The sequence below is a fragment of the Columba livia genome, chromosome 7, assembly GCF_036013475.1.
Source record: "Columba livia isolate bColLiv1 breed racing homer chromosome 7, bColLiv1.pat.W.v2, whole genome shotgun sequence".
Taxonomy (NCBI): domain Eukaryota; kingdom Metazoa; phylum Chordata; class Aves; order Columbiformes; family Columbidae; genus Columba; species Columba livia.
Window position 1 is genome coordinate 33798631 of NC_088608.1, and position 18998 is coordinate 33817628.

An 18998-nucleotide genomic window follows, 5' to 3' on the forward strand; every position below is an offset into this window, starting at 1 on the left:
CTCCAGTACCTGCAAAACCAACCTGATATTCTAATGGAAGCAGGCATGTGATTTCTCTTTGTGAGCTAAAAACCACAAAATCAAAGTACATTAATTTGACAGCTGGCGTGCATATGGATGAGGTAATAAGAATGGTTAGCATCAAGTATCCTTACAAGACACTGGAGAAGCCACTAATGTTTTGACATCAAAAAATTTGTTATACTTGTAAGACTGAGCTCTGATAATGATGCATTTTCTGGCCCCAGCACTGCTGTTATTGTTGAAATAACATGAACACACTGGTAACAGAATAAAGCACTCTATATATACACAGATGTTTACACACACTCATATTTATAGATGTACACACACATATATAGGAGGAGATAGATAAATATCTGTAGTTCACAAATGAGCAGTTTTAGGAAACAGCAGGACATGAGGGAGGATTTTGTTTGGAAGACAGTTTCCCCTTTCCTCCCTCCAAGACAAGATCTCTAACATCTGCCACCCATCACCTTCCAGCTGAGTCAAAGGGGTCACAAGTGCAAAACAGACACCATACAGAAAGGTCACGTTTTAGTAGGGTGTTCACTCAATTTCAGATGGATGATGAGCACTAACTGTGCTCAACCCCTGCAGCTTCTGCCTGTCAGGGCTGCAAAGGTCTGTCAGGGTGCTGGTCCTCTGCCACATCTATTTAAAGGGTTGGGGATACCTCTCACAGCCAAAATGAGTCAGAAGTAGGTTTAATCACTGATACTAGACCTCTCTCCCTCCATCCTCAGGCACCATTTCATGGCTGCATCTGAATATGGCTGGAGACGCCTCACTCCTTTTATCTATTTTTTTGTTAAAAACTGTTACGGAGGGAATCTGGGATCATCAAGCTTAATAAAGCTCAACATGTTTAGAAAAGCACAGGAGGGCAGAAAAAGGGCAGATAAACATGCATACATTCACACACACAAGAAATCCCAGGAGGAGGACAAATAAAAAGCTATGTTACAGCGAAGGAGCCCTGTTAGCACAAGATGAGTGCACACATTTCCAGGAGCAGAGAGATACTGAAACACAGAGCTCCTAAGCATTAGTGCAACCATGTGTCAGGACAGCATCCCTCCAGGAGCAGGCAGAAAAAAAACAACTGTTTTAATGGTGGAACTGGCCCAAACTGGTTTCTCAAAGGGCTTTTAGGGGGAGAACATGGAGAGAATCTCCACGCCCAGAGACCCATCTCAAGGAGAAGCCCCAACATCAAGTGCCATGTTGGAGCACCCATCACCACTGCGCACAAGGGAACCACTTCTGAAGTAGCATGGATGCAAGGCTCCCCTACATCACTTGTGCCAGGGGTCCCTGGCCCACTCATTTATTATTTGCCCAACAGCATTTGAAAAGCACCCAGCGGGCAGCACCCAGCAGAGCCTTTTGTTGCTTGCAGGACCTTAACGCTGGAAGAGTTTGAGTGGCTCCTTGGGAACTGACTGCTCATAGCTGCGGGATGCAGGGCTGAAACAGCTCAGCACAGGAGCCTGTAAGCAGTAGCACCACAAACCCCGGTTAAGCCTTTCTCCCCACAAATGGTTCTGCCAAGGCATCCCACACTGCACACGTGCATAGGTACAGGCAATTCACCCAAGAGCAGGAACAGTCCAAATATCTCAACCTCTGGTGGCTCACAGTGCTGCATGACAGGATGAGTGGATGGCCATCAGCCAGAAGGCAAGGGCCACCCCTAGAAGCAGAGGTTACGTTAGCAAAGGTGGGTATACATTGCAACCCAAGAAGGGAAGAGCTATCAAAGCTTGACTTGAAGCCCAACTGCTCCTTCTGGAAAACAAATCCTCACAGCATCAAGAAAAGATTGATATCAAACATTTTCCCCTACTCTGAGATATTCCTTTAGGAAGGTGGTGCCAAGCCACATGGAAGCACACCCTTCCTTCACATCAAACCACAGGGGACAGCCTCCAGTGTGGCTGTTCCAAAATCCCTCCTGGGGCTGAGCAGCAATCCAAACCATGAATCATACATGCTTAGAAAATTCCTGTCATAATTGCCTGGCAGCTTAACTTATACTGGGCTTCTGCAGAATGAGAAATCCATCCCATTTTTCCTAGAAATAAAAACGAAAAGAGGCCTCTTCTTCCTTCCATTATCCTTTTGAGAGGGTATGGGGAGTCTGAGCTTTCTTTTTCTGTTCCAGGCTGTCTGGGGGGCATTATGACGAGAAGAAAATGTGAGAATAATTAAAACAAACAAACGAATAAACAAACAAAAGCATATCAACAACAACAAAAAACATTGTCTGTACTTATGATAGTACTTGACAGTTGGCTCTTGATCCTTGCCCAAGACCCATCTTTGTTATAGCCCAAGAGAACTGTTGCAATGAAGTCACGTTGGTTGGTCTATGAAGAGAACAGACCAGAAGATGAGCTGAACAAACATAGTAAATGCTTTCACAAACATTTTGTCTACAAGGCTTGTTTGTTTCCCAGTGTCTTTCAGTAGTTATTCCTTGGAGCCCAAAAAGGACAGATGCATTATTCCACAGTACTTTGGGATGTGCTGTGAATCCTTGGCATAAAACGTACGCACCAGAGACAGGGTGGGCACTGCAGTCTGAGGGTTATTTTGCAGAATGTTTTCTCTCAGAATCTTGCCAGACTGACATGGAGGGTCAGGGGTGTAGCTCGCTGCAGCAAACTGTGCTTGGGGACACTGCCAAGCATGCCCAGAAAGGTGGTGAGAGCAAACTTGATGTGAAAGCCAGCTAGAAAACTTATGCAGGAGAAGTTTTCCAACTTAAAAAGCATAAAATCAAAATCCTTCCCTGGACAATATCCCTTTTGTTTAAAGGGGAAAGTAGTCCTGAAGAAGGAAAGTTTTTCTGTTGGAAAACTTGAATAGTCAAGCCCTGGGAGACTGCTGAACTCACTTTACACAAGCATCATGAGGAAGGTGAAGCTAAGATACTCGGTCCAGAAAAGGCCCTTGGGAAAACAAAACCTATTTGTTTGTTGCTGCTTTTCCTCCTCTTTCTTTATGGGGAGCGAGGTCCTTTTTCCACTTGGCTCCACCTGCCACCAGTTTACACACCCACACACAATATCCTTACCCTGCTGACACACGAGCTGTACCTGTTCAGCCCCATTTCTGTGTCATGTGAAATCCCCTTCACTCCAGGTCCAGCCATCTGATGGAGGCTGCAAGCCCAGCCAGGCAACCTTTCCCAGTTTAATTAATATAACCTTCCTCATTCAGACCCTTCGACCACACTGCAGCGACAGTAGATGGGGGAAAAGAACCAGAACAACATCATTAGCTCCCTTGTGCTCCAGAAAAGCCCTTGGCGGGTCAGAAGCTGTGGAATACTGAGGTACCCAGCCACTGGAGACGTGCTCACATTTTGAGAACTAGATATAAGATTCTGGGATATTTTTCCATGGTGAAATGAACAGCTCCACCCAAATGCACGTTAGTTAAATAATAAAATAAAATATCTTTCCAGACCAGCTTGAGGTGGAGCTGGAGATGCTCCTCTCCCTTTTAAAGCAGGGGATGTGGGGGAAGAACCCGGCTTTTATATGAAGCCAAGCTGTAAGTTTGGGGTCCTGGGTCCACTCCCTTTTGAAGCCATCAGGACTTTTGCCAGCAAGTAGCAGCAGGCTCCAGAGATGGGCTCCTCATCTAAACTGAGCTGTTTTAAACTCACACACCCAGCAGGGAAGAAAAAGAAGTGTTTTTGTTGGAACCCATTTTTGCCAGGTTAGTGAGTTAAATCAGGGTCTGACAAGCACTGAAGCCAGCACTAGATAAACAGAGGGAATGCAGGACTTGAGCGAGGATGATAAAAAAGGGAAACCTTTACATTTTTTTAAAAGGCAATGATTGTTAGATTGCCTCCAGCTGCCTCCCAAACCCAAACCCTAGGCGCCAGGAAAGAACAGGGGAGAGGAAAAGGGAAGCCACACACGAATTGATATGAAACCTGGAGACATTCACTGTATTCCTGTGCGTTGTAGGGTGCAATGCACCACCATGAAGACAGGAAACCAACCAGCAAGGATGAGGAGAATTGTCAGAACTACTGGCAAGCACAAAAATGGACAATTTTTTCACTGTTTTGCCCTGAAAGTGGTGGGAGAACAGCCCACCCCAGGACGGCATGAAACAGCCAGCTGCTACCAAAACCACCATGCAGTAAATACAAGGATTGAGAGAGAAAGAATAGTGAAAAAAATATAACCAGCCCAAGAATCAAGTTCTGGGCTGGGCAGCCTAAGAGCTTGATAAAGCCAGCTGAAGAAATAGCCCAAGCAGACACATTCACGAGAGAGGGTGATGTCTCAAACCATTGCATTTGGCCTCAAGATCCAAATTCCAGCCCAAAACTCTGCCTGTGGGAGGAAGAAAGCAGCCAGCCAAAAGCAGAAGGTAGAAGTCTCTTCGCATTTTTCAGATTGACCCTCAGAAACAGAACATATGAAACCCTAAAATGCCTCTCTCAAAACATCTCCAGGCACCTACTCACGTGTTCCAGAGAGCTGATATCTGATGATCGTGATGGAGACAGTCTTGCAAACGGTCCCGGACCAGGAGGGAATGTGGAATCCAACAGCCATTCCTCTTCCAGGTTCTGGCACGCACATGCATGACAGCTAAGCATAAAATAAGTCTTCTCAAAGGGGTTGTAGACAAGACACTCTCTTGTAGTGCTTCACATGAAAAGAAATTGCTAAGCTGTATTCAAAGCATCAGCCATGACTTCTGAGAGAGGCAAAATGAGTGAGAAATGGTGAAATAACTTCAAAAATAAAGAAGAAAAAGAGTAAGAAAAATGTTCTCAGAGCAGTTGGAGCGGTTGTGTCTCCTCCCTGGCTTCCTCTGGTTTCACCAGGTGCACCCATACACAGGGGCTGGTGAAGGACAAGCCCACATCTGCCTTTCCTGCTGACTTTGTGATTTTGCAAATTCTCCTCTTTACTTCTCCGGACTGAGCAAATCCAACATTTCCAGCCACTAACTACCTTCTACCATTTTACCTGTACCTACTTCTACCACACTGCTCCTCAGAAGCAGAGGCAAAAAGTGCCCTCAAGTGCTCAAGATCCGGGAGCACCAAAGCTTTTCTGGCAAATAGCACCACTGTCCTGCTGTGATCACTCCCTTCTATGAGGCTAAAGATCTTAAAGCACCTGGCCCAAACACCTGGAGCCCCACTGCATTTGCTACTACTGAGCAACAGACAAACACCTCCTGAAATAGGTCCTGGATAGCACCAGAGCCCAATCCAGAAAGGCATCTTTTCTTCTGAGTTTTAGGACTGTAAACATTCCTCTCATTTCTAAAAGATCCATGGCTCCTAACACAGTGATATCCCTGCTTTCTATGCTGAGCTCCAGCTTACCTTGTGTGTGTACACAGAGCCTTCCTATGGGCAGATGATCAGACACGTCATGGTCTGGGCAACAAACAGGATGACCCCCACTGTGTCGGGGCTTTCTGCATGCCTCCTGAGCCATGGATATTTGCTTTTTTAGATAATTAGCATAGCTTCGCCTCTAATGAAGGTAACTGCTGTCTTTCCCTTCTTTGTCCTTATTAACCTAAGCAGGAAAAATCAAGGTGCAGCCTAGCTGAGACAAGCATAGCCAAGATGGGAAGAACAAGAAGCAAGCTCAGCTGATGTTCTCAGTAGCCCCATACTAATACAAACAGCTATAAAACTCTCCTTCTCCTTCCTTGCTATTCCCATTCCCAGACTTTCAGCTGTCCCAACTCCTGCCCTATATCCCCTCCTGAGCCAGCTCCACCCCACCATTAGGATGAAGTCTCACCTTGCTCAGCCCCATCACTCTCCTTGAAGTGGCAGCCCCATAGTGAGCACCCAGAGTTGCCCCTGCAGCTGGTGGCCTGCAGGCAAAACTGCAGGCAAACTCCCTTCCCTTGGGGCAGCCCTACTAGCCACATGTATTCCGGATTAAGGTCGGGGTATATTTCCAGCGAGCAATGCCCATGTCTCCAGAGTAGTACCATAATCTGAGACTAACTGCAACAAGAAGTCACACATTTTGTACTGCTGTTGGCTTAACTGAATTGCAAGGGCCCTTGAAAGCTCAGAGGCAGAGGATGACTGCACCTCCCAGCCTTTCCTCAGGAGTCTTGAAGTACCACATAAGAAAGAACATCATTGCTGCCATTTTCGCAACTGGGGAAACTGAGGCACGGAAGGTCATGTGACTGTTCCTGCTCATCAAGCTGGCCCATAACAGAGAATTCATCTCTCCAGAGTTATGGTCCAACCTGAGACCCACAAGACCATTTTCTGCAGCTACCTGTAGCGAACAACCCATGAGGGCAAGCCGCTCTGAGGGGACTGCCCCTGATCAAGCTGTGAGGATTCCTCTTCACCAGATGTTCCTGTGGGGAGGGTTTGTTGGATTTTGCAATCTCTACAAAGGTCAGAGAAGCTCAAAACTTCTACTCCAGGTTTAAGGGAAAAGAGATAAACTTCAGTTAAGATTAAGAGGAAACAAAACAAGTACTTAGCGAGCTCTTTAGCAACACTTGACATAGGGGACAGATCAGAATGATTTTGGCTCCCAACAGCAAAGTGCCTGTTGACAGCTGGGGGAACCATGTGTTTGGCCAGCACCAGGGGTTAGTTTCAGAGGGCAAACCCCTTTGCTTTAGAACCTCGCTAGTCCCCTGTTCTCTCAAGCTTTGTAGTGATGAGCTGTCATCTGGAGCAGGTTTGAAAATACCAACCACCTCATGCTTCCTCACCCTGAAAATAATCTCTCTGCTGCATCCTTGGGGATTTAAGTTTTAATTCCCCAGAAGAAACATCACACCTGGCTATGGTTTGCACCATAGGACGCTCACTTTTCTCCAGAGGGTCCCAAGTTCCATCCGCACACATCAGCCCTGGGATCTCAGTCCCCTGGGTGCGAGTCCAGCACAGAGAGTTCATAGAGGGGATTTCCCAGGGGGTCCCAAGGACACTGGAGTGTTCCCATGCGAGGAGCCAGACAGTGCAGGGATGGCTGCTCTCTGGTCCCCCAGCATCACTCTGAACAGAGAGGTTTAACATAGGTGACTGGCATTTCATCCAGGAGAAAGGTGAACAACTAAACATCTCTCCCCTTGGTAGAGAGATACATAGCCCCGGAATTCCTGTGTATAAAACTGCAATCAGGGCAAGCACAAATTAGATAGAATCAGTCAAGAGTAGGAAATTGCCATCAGAATTTCTCAGTTAAAAAAAAAAAAAGCACACCCACACAAAAAAAAAGCAAAAGCAATTTAAAACCGCTCTGGCTGCTGAGCTTTCATAAAAGCTTTCCAAGACTGAATTTCTATGTTTCATGTCACCATGGAAGACACCCGAGATGTAGTAAATTCCTTCAAGTTAATTTAAATTATGCCACAAACCAGATGTGTTCTTCGGTGCACAGAGAACCTTTTTTTTCTTCAATTTCAAAATGACGGCTGCCACATCCCATCAACTCTTATTATCCCACCGCATCATCTGACGTGACATAACAAGTCATGACACCCTCGTATATCATCAGGAGAAATGGTAGCAACTCCACTTGAGTTGGGAAGAACAGTTATAGCACTGCTGCGTTGTAGGAGGTTTGATGGGAAATTGGAGCTACTGTCTCAAAGGTATTTGGGAAAGGAGAGATTCCCTCTTTCTGCACCAATTAAGACCTCATAATCAGGCGTTCTGCAGGAATTAAGGTGGAATTAATCAGTGAATCGTATGGAATTCCACCCTCAGCTCCTAACTTGTGGAAAAAGATACAGACTTGATAAGAAGCTTTGAAAGCGGGAAGAAATCATTAAAAACACCCAGCCTGGCCTCCTGCATTAGAGCGGGTTGTGCTTTTCACCCAGAAATTCCTCCATCGAGTCAAATAACTCAGGGTTGAGGAGGAATCTGCCACCGCATGACGGATATTAAGCTTGAAACAAAGCTGAGAAAAAATGTGCAAGATCCATTTGCCATCTATTCCAGTGTTAAACCCCTCTTGTCTTATAAAGCCATTAATCTAATACCCATTTTATGACTTCATCTTACAGTCACTGAACCTGGCTGGGTCTCCTCTTGCTTGGCTGAGGACACGTCTACAGCCAAAGCTCAGTGACGTGCAAGTGACTGATCCAGGCAGCAGATTTGCGAGGCCACCAGTGCAGGGCCATCTAGGGACATCTTCCAAGTGCCCCACGGAGCTAGAAGCAACCCTCTCCCCCCTACAAACATCTTCCTCTGAGATCTTTCCACCTTCAAGTGGTAATTCAAGGACCGACACCAACCACGCTTTTCTGCTATCTTTCCCTGGATGTCCTTAGAGCCCAGGTTACTAACACTTTGTGTTTGGTGCTTTTGCCTTATCTGATCAACACGTTTCCAGCCTTCTCCATGCCTCCAGATAACTTAATCAACTGTATTATCAAAATTCTCCTTCGTACTCTTGCCATGCCAAGCATAGATAATTATGACCATGGGGAAACATGCCCTTCAGCATGATCTAATGTTGATTTAACCAGTTCTCCCTCAGTAGAGTCTATAGAGCCTCCACATTAGCCCATATATTTCTATTTCTGTTATTGCCATGACTCAAACTAACCCAATGTATACAAAGGCACGTTTGCACACCCAGGTTTGCAGGGCAGCAATGCACAGGGCCACGTCTGATTTTCCCTATAGGTAAGTTGCTGTAAGAAGTGCTCAGTGCTGAGCTGTAAGGTAAATTTTCCAGATGTGAGTCATTCCCTGCATCACATTCAGGGGGGTTCAGGAGGGGAACAGTCCAATTTTACAGCACTTCTGGTAAAGGAATGCAGAGAATGTGTCGTAAACACTTCCCCCATCAAATAGGTGGTAAATTGAGCCATGAATGTTTGAAACACTGTACTTTGGAGAACTGCTGGGAATGATTTGGAGTTTTGAGGCTCTTACAGTCAAATTGTTTTTTTCTTTCAATTCCTCTATTTCTTTTTATTGTATTTGAGATAATGAGGAAGTTTTTTTCTCCGCCTTACTCTCCTGGTATGCCATGCTAGTTACTTATAAGGTGGCTACCAGAATCAGTAAGTGAGAAAAAAAATGTGGCTATATAAATTTTGTCCTTGGCTCCACGATGGCTCCCCTAGGAAATCACAGCCCAAACCATGCCCAGGGGCTGCACCTTCCTGCCTGTCAGATGCAAGACCGGTGTTTTCCCACCTTCAGAAGATCTTTATCCAGAAACAGTCAAACAAACAAACCACCCAGCAACCTTTCTTCCCCCTAGTGAAAATATTTTAACTATCCCAGATAAAAGAGCCAAGCTTGACAAGGCATTACATGTGCTTTTCATGAATTTTTGCAGGAGGCGGTTTCTGGACTGACTTAAGGAATGCACTTAGCATGCTGTTTCCCCTATATAAAAACACCGAATTAGCATTTCTCCCTGTGATTCTCAGCACGATATAGCTACGTGCAGAACAATACAGGATAAGTAAAAACCCATTAAAAAGTCTCTCATAAAACTGCACAGTGCTGGGTTTTCTTTCATTAATCCCTTGACTTCATCAGTTGTTCCGCCTGCTGATAGGAACAAGGGTCTCCTCCACAGCGTTCTTAAGCTTATCAAAAATCCCTGCTCTCCAAGATAGAAGCGGAGTAGGTGGCCATCAGCCAGCCGAAAACAACCATCCCAAAGACTATATGGAGATACCACCCCTGCTCAGCTGGAGCTGTTACCAGGCATAGGGCTGGCAATGGGAAGACGGGACCCCCTTTTGACCCAATGGGCAAGCAGACCAAATGAGAGCCAAGCAGCATTAACAAAGGGACCATAAACATTTTGTGCTTTTATGAGAGGCAGAAGAATGTCAGCTGGGAGCGGATCTTCAGGGTCCATCCAATTATTCCTTAGAAACACTTTAATTCACAGCTGGTTCTGTTCCCAGCATCTAATTTATGGGGCAATGTTTCTTTAAGACTGGCATTAAAGTGGAGAAGTAACAGTCTAGGGTTAAGAAGGTTAGGCATTATGTCCAGATTAGTATTATCAGATGACCTGAAGCAGGGGTTATATTAAAAAAATGCCTTAATTAAAAAATACAGGTCAGAACCAGTTTAAGCTCCAAACCTCTTGGTCATATTCACTAATTAGAAGGCTTGGACACATGCCTCAGAGTGATGGATGAGCCATATCTGCCTCATGGCATCACATGAAGAGATGGGACTCAGCCACCCAAGCACAAGGCTTGGGCAAAATTGCACATTTCCTTCATTTTAATTCACGTCTCTCTTTTTTTTTTACCCCCCAGAAATTGATAGACCACAGGAACCGAGGAACCAGAAATCAGCAGGGCACTAACTGCTCTTGGTTGCTTTACTCTGAACTTCAACTTCTGCACTGAAGCCCTGCCAGCCATTTTCTCAAGGAAAGCAGAAAAAGCCTATAGTTTAACTCATTATTAACTTACTACCAAGTTTCCAACACGCCTATGAAGGAGACAGGAGATGTGTTTTCCTTCCTTTGCCCAAGAAGAGTTCTATACCATGAAGGATGCCCTGTGCCTCCACAGGTTTGTTCTCAAGGTCTCCAGCCTTGCTCTGGAGTCTTGTCTACATCTTGTCCACAGGAAAGGTTTGCCAGGAGATAGACCACAAGCAGCCACATCTAAAACACATGAGTTGAGCAATCTTGAGCAAGAGGCAGGTGTAAATGCTCAGTCTCAATGAACATCTCCTGATTTTCACCAGATGGCAGGAGAAGACACAATTCTGACTGTCTCCACCCCACTCACAGACACGCATACAGATGCACTATCTAGTTCAGATGCAGGTAGGGAGTTTGTGGCCAGGACTCAGGTTTTATTCTAGTCTCCTTGGGACCACCACACGCATCCAAGACCCACACCAGAATTGCCAAGGACAGTCTTTGGCCCTGTGTAACCCCCACACTCCAAATCCAGAAGATTTCACTGGGTGGTTTCAGGTGAAACCAAACCTCTTCATGCCAAACCTTTCTACTACAGCATATTACAACCCCCTAAAAAAATCAAATAACTTGCAGATTTCATTTGTTTACCTGCTGCCCTAAGTAGAGATCCTGCTATATAGCTCATCATTCCTTTGCAAAGCAAATTGGCAATCTGATAGAGAAAGCCACAAAGAGAAGGTGGCTTTCCAATCTAAAAAAAAAAGGATTTATTTGCAAAAAAGGTCTGTTATTCGGTTATTTCAGCATGCAAGCAAGTTTAGCATGTGTTTGGTAGGTACTTTAGTAAAATGGGAAAGGGAATTGTCACAGTGACAAGTGATTTGTTTGGTATTGTTTCTGCTGCGCCCTGTTAGTGTTCTTCTCCATTGAAGAACATTACTGCGGTCCTCCTGTTTCATTTACATAATGAAAATAGCTGAGTTGTCAAGGCCTGCCTGTTGAGGCACATCATCCCCTTTCATGTTCTAGGAGGAGAAGGTGAGGTGGTCTCCAGCTCACCACCTTGTCAATCTACCCAGAGTGCACCTCAAGTAACAACAGAAGACCTTGATTAGGCACAGCATCAGGAGGCACCAAGCAAACAATCCTAAATTCCTCCTGCTCACCATTTCTACCACTCTCACTCATGCAACACAAGGAAAGAGTCAATAAACATCTCCTGCATTCAACAGCAGTGACAGAAGTGACCCGGAGCCCCCATAGTGAGATTAACAGCCAAGCATCACAAGATCTATAGGGCAAAGAACATCTCCATTGGTAGCAATTTGTATGACCCCTCACACCGTGTGGCTCTAGTCACTGATCAGAGCCGCGCGGTCTCTGGTTTGACAGATATTACATTTATTTGTAATCCTCATTTCTTTTGTAATCCCCATGGGCTCCAGCCCATGCCTGGGGAGCTCTACACGCAAGTGCTCATGCGTGACGGAGGGAGAATGGTGTTTGCTGAGAGCCGCTGACAGCTAAATGCTTTAAGAAATCATTGAGTCAATGCCATATTCCAGCCAACGCAGCTGTAAGGCTCCAGCACCCCAAAAAGCTGCAGAGAAAAGACAAAAAGAGGCAACATCACCTTTTGGAGAGCACTGTCTGTGTGTTCAGTCCTTTCCCAACGTACTGGAGCACGCACACAGGACCAGAGTGGGCTTTTCTCCATCCCAGATTTGTTACTGGAGAAGACATTTTCTAGGAAGCCTGAGGGGTTTCTGGTTCTCATCTCCTCCTCCCTGCAGCTGCCGCATCGCTCAGCACCGCAAATCGCATAAATCAGCAGTAACGGCTAGGAGATGAAAGCATAAATATGTTGTCAGAGAAGTTATTGACACTGAAGGGCAAATCCTGCCCTGACAGGCACCCTGCAAGCTCCCATTTGTTAGGAGGGAGAAGGATGGGTGTACATCAAGGCAAAAGTCAGACCTTGGGACTCAGGCTACAATGACGGCAGGTGTGGGTGCCTGAGGGTCAGAGGGAAAGATCCTTCAGGTTCATCTGCTTCCCACTGTCTGAAATTGGGTTTTAGCAGATACCCACTATTTAATCACCTCAAACCCCACTCCCACCTCATGGATCCCAGCGACTCATGCACCAGCAGAGCTCGAGCAGGATGGTGGTGCTTTGCAGCGAGGCTGGCAAGGATAAGCCACAGAGAGCCTCAGGCTTGAGAAGATGCTGAGAAATCCCAAGCGCCTTGTCTGAGACCTGCTGAGGATGGGGGAGAGGGAGAAAAACACCAAGCGCAGAGCACCGAGCCCTTTAAGTCAAAACTCTGTTTTGATACTTCTATCTTTAAATCTTCTGTTCTTGACTTGTGGGTGAGAAACACTGCTTTCTCTGCAAAAGGGGAAAAATTTATTTCTAAACTTCCTCTTGAAAAGCTGTGAACTGAACAGGAAGAACCCACACGCATTCATATTTAAAACTCTGGGATTTCGAACATTGCTCCTGAGCTAAGGGTGGGGAGACCCAGAGAGTCCCCAAGGCGAAGCTAACTCCCAGGGCTTCACAGCTTTAGCAAACCACAAATTAATGATTAAAAAAAAAAAACCAAAAACCTGAAAACTCATTTGAAATAAGCGTGAACACCAAAGGGAGTTTCCAAGAGCTCCACTAGAGCATTTGCACTCCTATTGCCACCCAAGGGAGTGGTAGGACCAACAACACCAGATATTTGTACCAGAGCACCAGCTTTTTCCTAAGCAGAAGACCCCCAACTTTTCCCCTCTCATATCTTGCTTCTTTTCACATCACACTCAGGCTTTCCTGGGACTGCTTCTACACCGTACCAGCAGACAGGAGGAATGTGGCACACCAGGTTTGTTTGGATAAAGCAAGAAGGGGGGATTACTGTCAGCTTTCTAATGGAAAGCTGGCACAACTTTAGCTCTTAGATTGGTACTAGGTTCTGTAAATAAAAATTGGACACAGGAGGGGGAAGCCTCCGAATTCCCCAGAGCAGATTACCAATACTCCGGGAGGAGTGATTAGGCAGCATGCCAAGCCATAGCTAATGTTTTCCAAAAATAACTAAGTCAAAAGTCCATAAACATCAGGAATTTCTAGCACAGAAACTACAGCCCTCGTATTCTCCGATAACAGGGTAGGAGCAAGCCTAGCAAAGCCTGAAGTGATGGTGGGATTCATGCCACTGACTTTGGTGGTCCTGGGAGTCAGCCCCAAGGAGCTGGTTTTATAGTCTCTGTCAGAGCTAAAGCAAGCCACCTTTTATCCCACGTCCTCTTGCAAATACTTACGTGCTGGCAAAAAGCAAAAATAGGAGAGGGAAGGGCAGAAACAAGCTAAAGGCCAAGTTCAGCTTGCTGCTGTATCCCCTGTAAGCCAGACCTGTAGCATCTCAATAGGAAAACCAAGCAGAGCATTAAAGCCCCACCCATCAAGCTCACCACAGAGGCACATTATACTGACAGCTGCTTTTCATGCACTTCAGCTACTCCTGAGCTAGTTGTTTAAGGGTTGCCGAGATGGCCCCTCCACTATCTTGCAGTAGGTGAATACTCTTTCTTTCCAGAGATCTTTCTCTCTCTCCAGCAGCACTGTGCATAGCAGGGGATTTCATAGGGAACAAAGATAAAGAAACGAGACTGTGAAACTACTTTTAAAACCTACCAGAAGCAGGCACGGAGCTGAAAAGCATTTCCTATCCCTCAACCCCTTTCAGAGTCCCAGTGCTGCTGTTGCATAGTGGAGAAGTCGCTGCCGGGAGGGTGGGAGATCCCAGGGCTGCAGAAGTGGAGAAACACGAGTGTACACTGCAATTCTTCTTATACACATGCATAGCAACAGTCAAGATGACCCCTGCGGAGGTTTTCCTCCTCTGCAGATAATCTCTTCCTGCTGGTGTGGCGCAATTAGGTGGCACCACCTGGGGAAAATCCTAAAGAACGCACATTTTCTGTCACACAGCAGGCACAGCCTATCCAGACAGGTCAATACAAGGAGATCTACGACATAACACATTTGAAACACTGGATTTGAAATTTGTACATCTGTTTCTCACCAAGCTATCTTTGCTTGGGCCACTGCTTGGCAGAGATGAAATTCAGGACATAAAGCAGCTCAAGGTTTATTGCTTGGAGATGCAGAGTCATCTAAGTGGAAACATTTGCAGGCTCAGTGCTTTCGCCTGAACAACCTCAGGAAGAGTCAAGTGATCATACTGATGGGTTAGCACAATCCTTACATAAATTGTATTCTTCCAGTGGTACAGTTTTATTTTCCCAAGTGATAAACCATAATCTCATTAGCTTGGCTCCTTTAGCAATGCAGAATACCCCCTATCTGATTGGCAAAATGAGGCAGGGATTCAGAAAGCAAGCTTGTATTCTCATTAAAGCATGGGCAGTATTTTTTTCAGCCTTCTCCTGTTTCAATGAGACATTAGTATGTACAATGTGTGCTCTGGAACTAGTTTGGTCTAATCCTCTTCTTTGTTTGCCTTTCAGCGTTGCAGCTTTTAAACTAGCATGGCATTAGCCCAACGAGGAAAACACAAGGTTGGCTCGCTCTGAGTAAGTTATAAGAGCCACAAGCTTCAGTTACGTGTGACAGCACTTCCAGAAGCAAGTCCTGTACTGAGCAAGACCCAGAAGAAGTGCACACAGCAGCCTGGGGTGGGTTTCCATTGCCAGTCACAACACAGGGCATTAGTGGAGAGAAGCGAAGTGAAGCAGGGATAAATAAGCCCGTTCCCAGGATCGTGATTATTTTTTAACTAAGCATCTAAAAACAGTTGACAGCATTTCCCAGATTTTTCACAGCTTTCAAGTATTGAAGTTTCAAGTGAAGTTGTCCAAAAGTCTCATTACCAATAATTTAAACTTTCTGTTAAAAAAAATAATTGCAGTTACAATTCAGTTTGACATGAGTACTTAAAAGAAACTCTCTTCAAATTATACCTGTTTCAAGCCCTCGGGGAAAAACAAAACAAAACAGAACAAAACTCTTAAGTTTTGAAGTCACGTTGGAATTCAAATTATTCTCCTTTTCATGTGGAGAAAATACTGGTGACAGACACAGGGTTTCAAACATTTTGCAATGAGTATTTTATGAGGCAAAATGCAAAGAAAATTAAACACCTGCTTTTAAAAATATATTTTTAACAGATAAAACTAACACCATAAAACAGATGTAATGACATGCAACCAGCACAGTGAGTTCCAAAGGATATAAGATATTGAGGCAGAGCTTGGTAGAAATAAAGAGAGAAATGGTTTTTATCTGGAAAATAAGGATATCCATTACCAAGCACCTGTTAATCTCTTCCTCTTTTGGGGAGAGTTACCCAGCTGCAGCATTTCTTCGATTTTCCTCACTACAGGGCACTACTACACTGTGGGTCTGCAGACCAGAGCCACCACTCAATAATTCGCTGAATAATCCCTTAAATTCAGCTGCAGAGAGCTAGAACATATGATTTAACTCTCTCTTTATTAAGGTAATAGCTCTGCTGCGATATTCAGCCTAGAGTGAAGTTGTATTAGTAAAATCTGGAGTTAAAAGAGAATATGGCATCTGGCAGGTGCTACAGAGTTTGTTAGACCATCCTTGCTTGTTCACACCTGGGAATGCTGGGAGCAGTTCCAGAGCACCACAGAATATGCACTGGTTTAGGGTTTTACTAAATGTTCTCCTCTTTAGCAAAGTTTGCAGATTTTCTGCCTCTTTGCAGCCTCCAAAATCTGGCATCCTGGAAAAAAGTCAAATGCAAGGCAGAACTGCTCATTAAGGTGGGCTGGTGTGACCAAAAGAAATGTAAATTAGCCCTAGAGACTGCCAGGAATTGCTCACCAGACCCTCTGGGCTGGTGTACATGCTGTGGGAGCCCCCCAGCCCCCCTGTGTGCCCAACAATGAGCCCTGGGTTTGGGGAGGGTAATGCGAAGCAGGCAGAGACCCAAGCGCTGCCCTGGCTTCCAGCTGCAGAGACCTGCTGGATGGCCCCACCGATGGAGCTAATGTGCCGGCTCCTGAGCTCCAACACCGCTTTTTCCTGCCAAAAGGTGATGGCAGGGAAAAAGAGAGCCTGCTGATATCCTCAAAGAGCTAGGACAGGCTCTCAGGGAATTTGCCAAGAAGCAAGATACTTTTCCCTCCAGAGTCCAACTTGCTTGATGATGACAAAGGAGAGGCAAATTGTTGAAAGGAGTTAAAAAATCTCAGAGACTATCACTCCCCTGAAGCCTTCTGTCTTCAGAAAGACATCCTGCTCCCACCTACACCATCCCACTGTCACTGTGAGCCATGTGTGATCCCATCTAGCCAGGGACCACACCGGCTGTCATGAGCAGGGCTTTTCAGTCCTCCCATACCAATGAAGAAGAGCAGAAGAGCGGTTGCCACCTTTCTTTTTTCTTTTCTTCCTTTCTTTCCCTCTTCATTTAAGCCCTTCCCTCAGAACCACAGCAGCTTTACTGAAGGGACAGCAATACCAGAGCAGTGGAAAGGCAAAGAAAGCCTCATGTGAAACTCGTGTCCCACCTTTGTGCCAAGTCAGCCCAATTTTATTTGGGATAGCTCCCAAAAAAGCACTCAAATCCATTTTTCAACTTCATTTGCAAAGCTAAGGAATTCCAACTGAAGGATGCAGATGAACACCGCCAGCTCACTGGACAGACAGAAGGTGGCTGCACATCTGCCATGCCCTTACCCACTGCAGCTTTCCCAGCAGTTACTGGAGCTGACAGACAAACCCAGGCAAGCAGATAAATTCACAATTCAGGTGCAACTCAGCACACAAATTGCACTGATTCAGCTAAACGCGGGAGCACAACATAAACCACAGCAAGCCCAGCAGTTGCACATCTTCAGCTACAGCAGCCCCAGTAGCACAATTGCTTGTGGTCCCTGTTTCAATACAGCGGATTTTCAGTAAAAACCATGATCTACCCAAGTAAATGGCTCTAGTGTAAACACAATTGAAGAATTATTCCAGATGTCGCCATCATGTCCATCCAAATCCCCTCTGCTGGGTAAACTGGTGCAAGTGCTATGGCTGGGCAGAGCTGCTGGCAGTCACCTGGGCAGGAGAAACCAGGGCTGATCTCACTGACTGAGACACTGGGCACCAGATGGTTTTATATTAATTTCATACCACCTTCTGGACAAGTATTTGCTGGGGGAAAAAAAAAAATAAATACTGAGAGCTTCAAGATGACTGGTCCTGTGAAAGCTGCAGATGTATAATCCGTGATCACTTTGGTGTTTCAATCTGTTTCTTCAGCTTTGGGTTTCATGACACATCCATCAACTGAGATAGTAGCTCCTCTGTTAGCCCCGCATGAAAATTATCTGCCTTTAACAAAACTACAAAAAAGTCAAAAGCAACAATTGATACCAGATGACATTTGGACTGGAGGGCCAGGCTACACAGAGCTGGTGGAGGGGAGCTGTACATGATATTAAACAGATCACTGGGTTTCAGACATCTGCTGTGTTTTGGAATACAAGCCTTCACCCAGCAGCACTTCTCAGAATCTCAGCATGGTTCCACAGGAGCTACATCCTCAACTGACACAAATCTGAGCTCTGCTGAAGTCAGGGGTATTGCACTCCATTTCTCCAGCCACAGGATCTGGCCCCCAAATTTTCCAGCTCAGTATCCTGTGATCCTGATGGCACTCTCCTTCTTCCAAGACAATACAAGTCTGCCCCTCCATTCAAGTGAAAACATTCCCAATGTTGTGATTTTCCATCTATAATTACTAGGAGATTAAATTCCTTTATTATGAACAAGCATGACTGCTCCCACGGATGTGTGTCCTTTCAGAGACAGGAGAGGGAAGACCAGGGGAAAGAACAGCAGAAAAGAGGCTGAAAAGGAGAATCTAAACAAAGCATTGATTATCCTTTTGGAACTGAGTTGCAGCAACATAGCAGATTGTCTGAGTTTGGTGTATCCCTTGGCTCAAGAAAACCAGCCCGGTGGAGGAAGGTGAAATCAAAGCCAAGTTCTCCAGCAAGCAAGTCAGCTATTCTCCATTCAGCTTCCCACAAGCCATGAGCTTCATGTGGAGGCTCTGGAGCCAGGTGCTCAGACAGCACAGAGCAGCACCCTTTCACTTGAGGATCCAGCCTGCCCCGGGGCTCAAATAGAACCTTTTAGTGGTGGACCGGATGCTTCTGTTTAAGCAGCCTGATGGGAAAGGTCACAACCAAGTTGTTCCTTATCTTCCTTCCCTCCACTGCCAAAATGTACATTAGAAGGCACAACAGGCTGAGCCTCCTGCCCTGGGTGGTTGCCTCCGAGGAGGAGTTTAAGCTTCCAGTCAGAACTCCAAGGCAAATCAATGCCATTTACCAATGTTTTCTTTCAATCTTTTTTTTGCTAATAGCACTGCGTATTGGAGCGTGAATTACAACCAGCAGTAATAATGAACTCACAAGATAACACCCCTGGGGAGAGAGAAAGGAAATTCGGGGCCAGGATACAGAAGCTCTCATCAGGCAGATGGAAGGCTTGCTAATGATGGGTTTAGCGGCAGGGGAT

General features: G+C 45.6%; 1 long non-coding RNA gene across 1 annotated transcript in view; it reads right to left on the bottom strand.

Moving 5' to 3' along the window:
* LOC135579879 (uncharacterized) overlaps positions 1-15719 on the bottom strand; it is a 75729-nt gene extending 60010 nt beyond the window's left edge. The window contains exons 1-3 of the long non-coding RNA XR_010473747.1: positions 14121-15719; positions 12070-12276; positions 4523-10673 (exon numbers count right to left, since the gene is read on the bottom strand). This is a non-coding gene — a long non-coding RNA (uncharacterized LOC135579879). The remainder of the gene's footprint in view (positions 1-4522; positions 10674-12069; positions 12277-14120) is intronic.
* Between the last annotated feature and the right edge of the window lie 3279 nt (positions 15720-18998).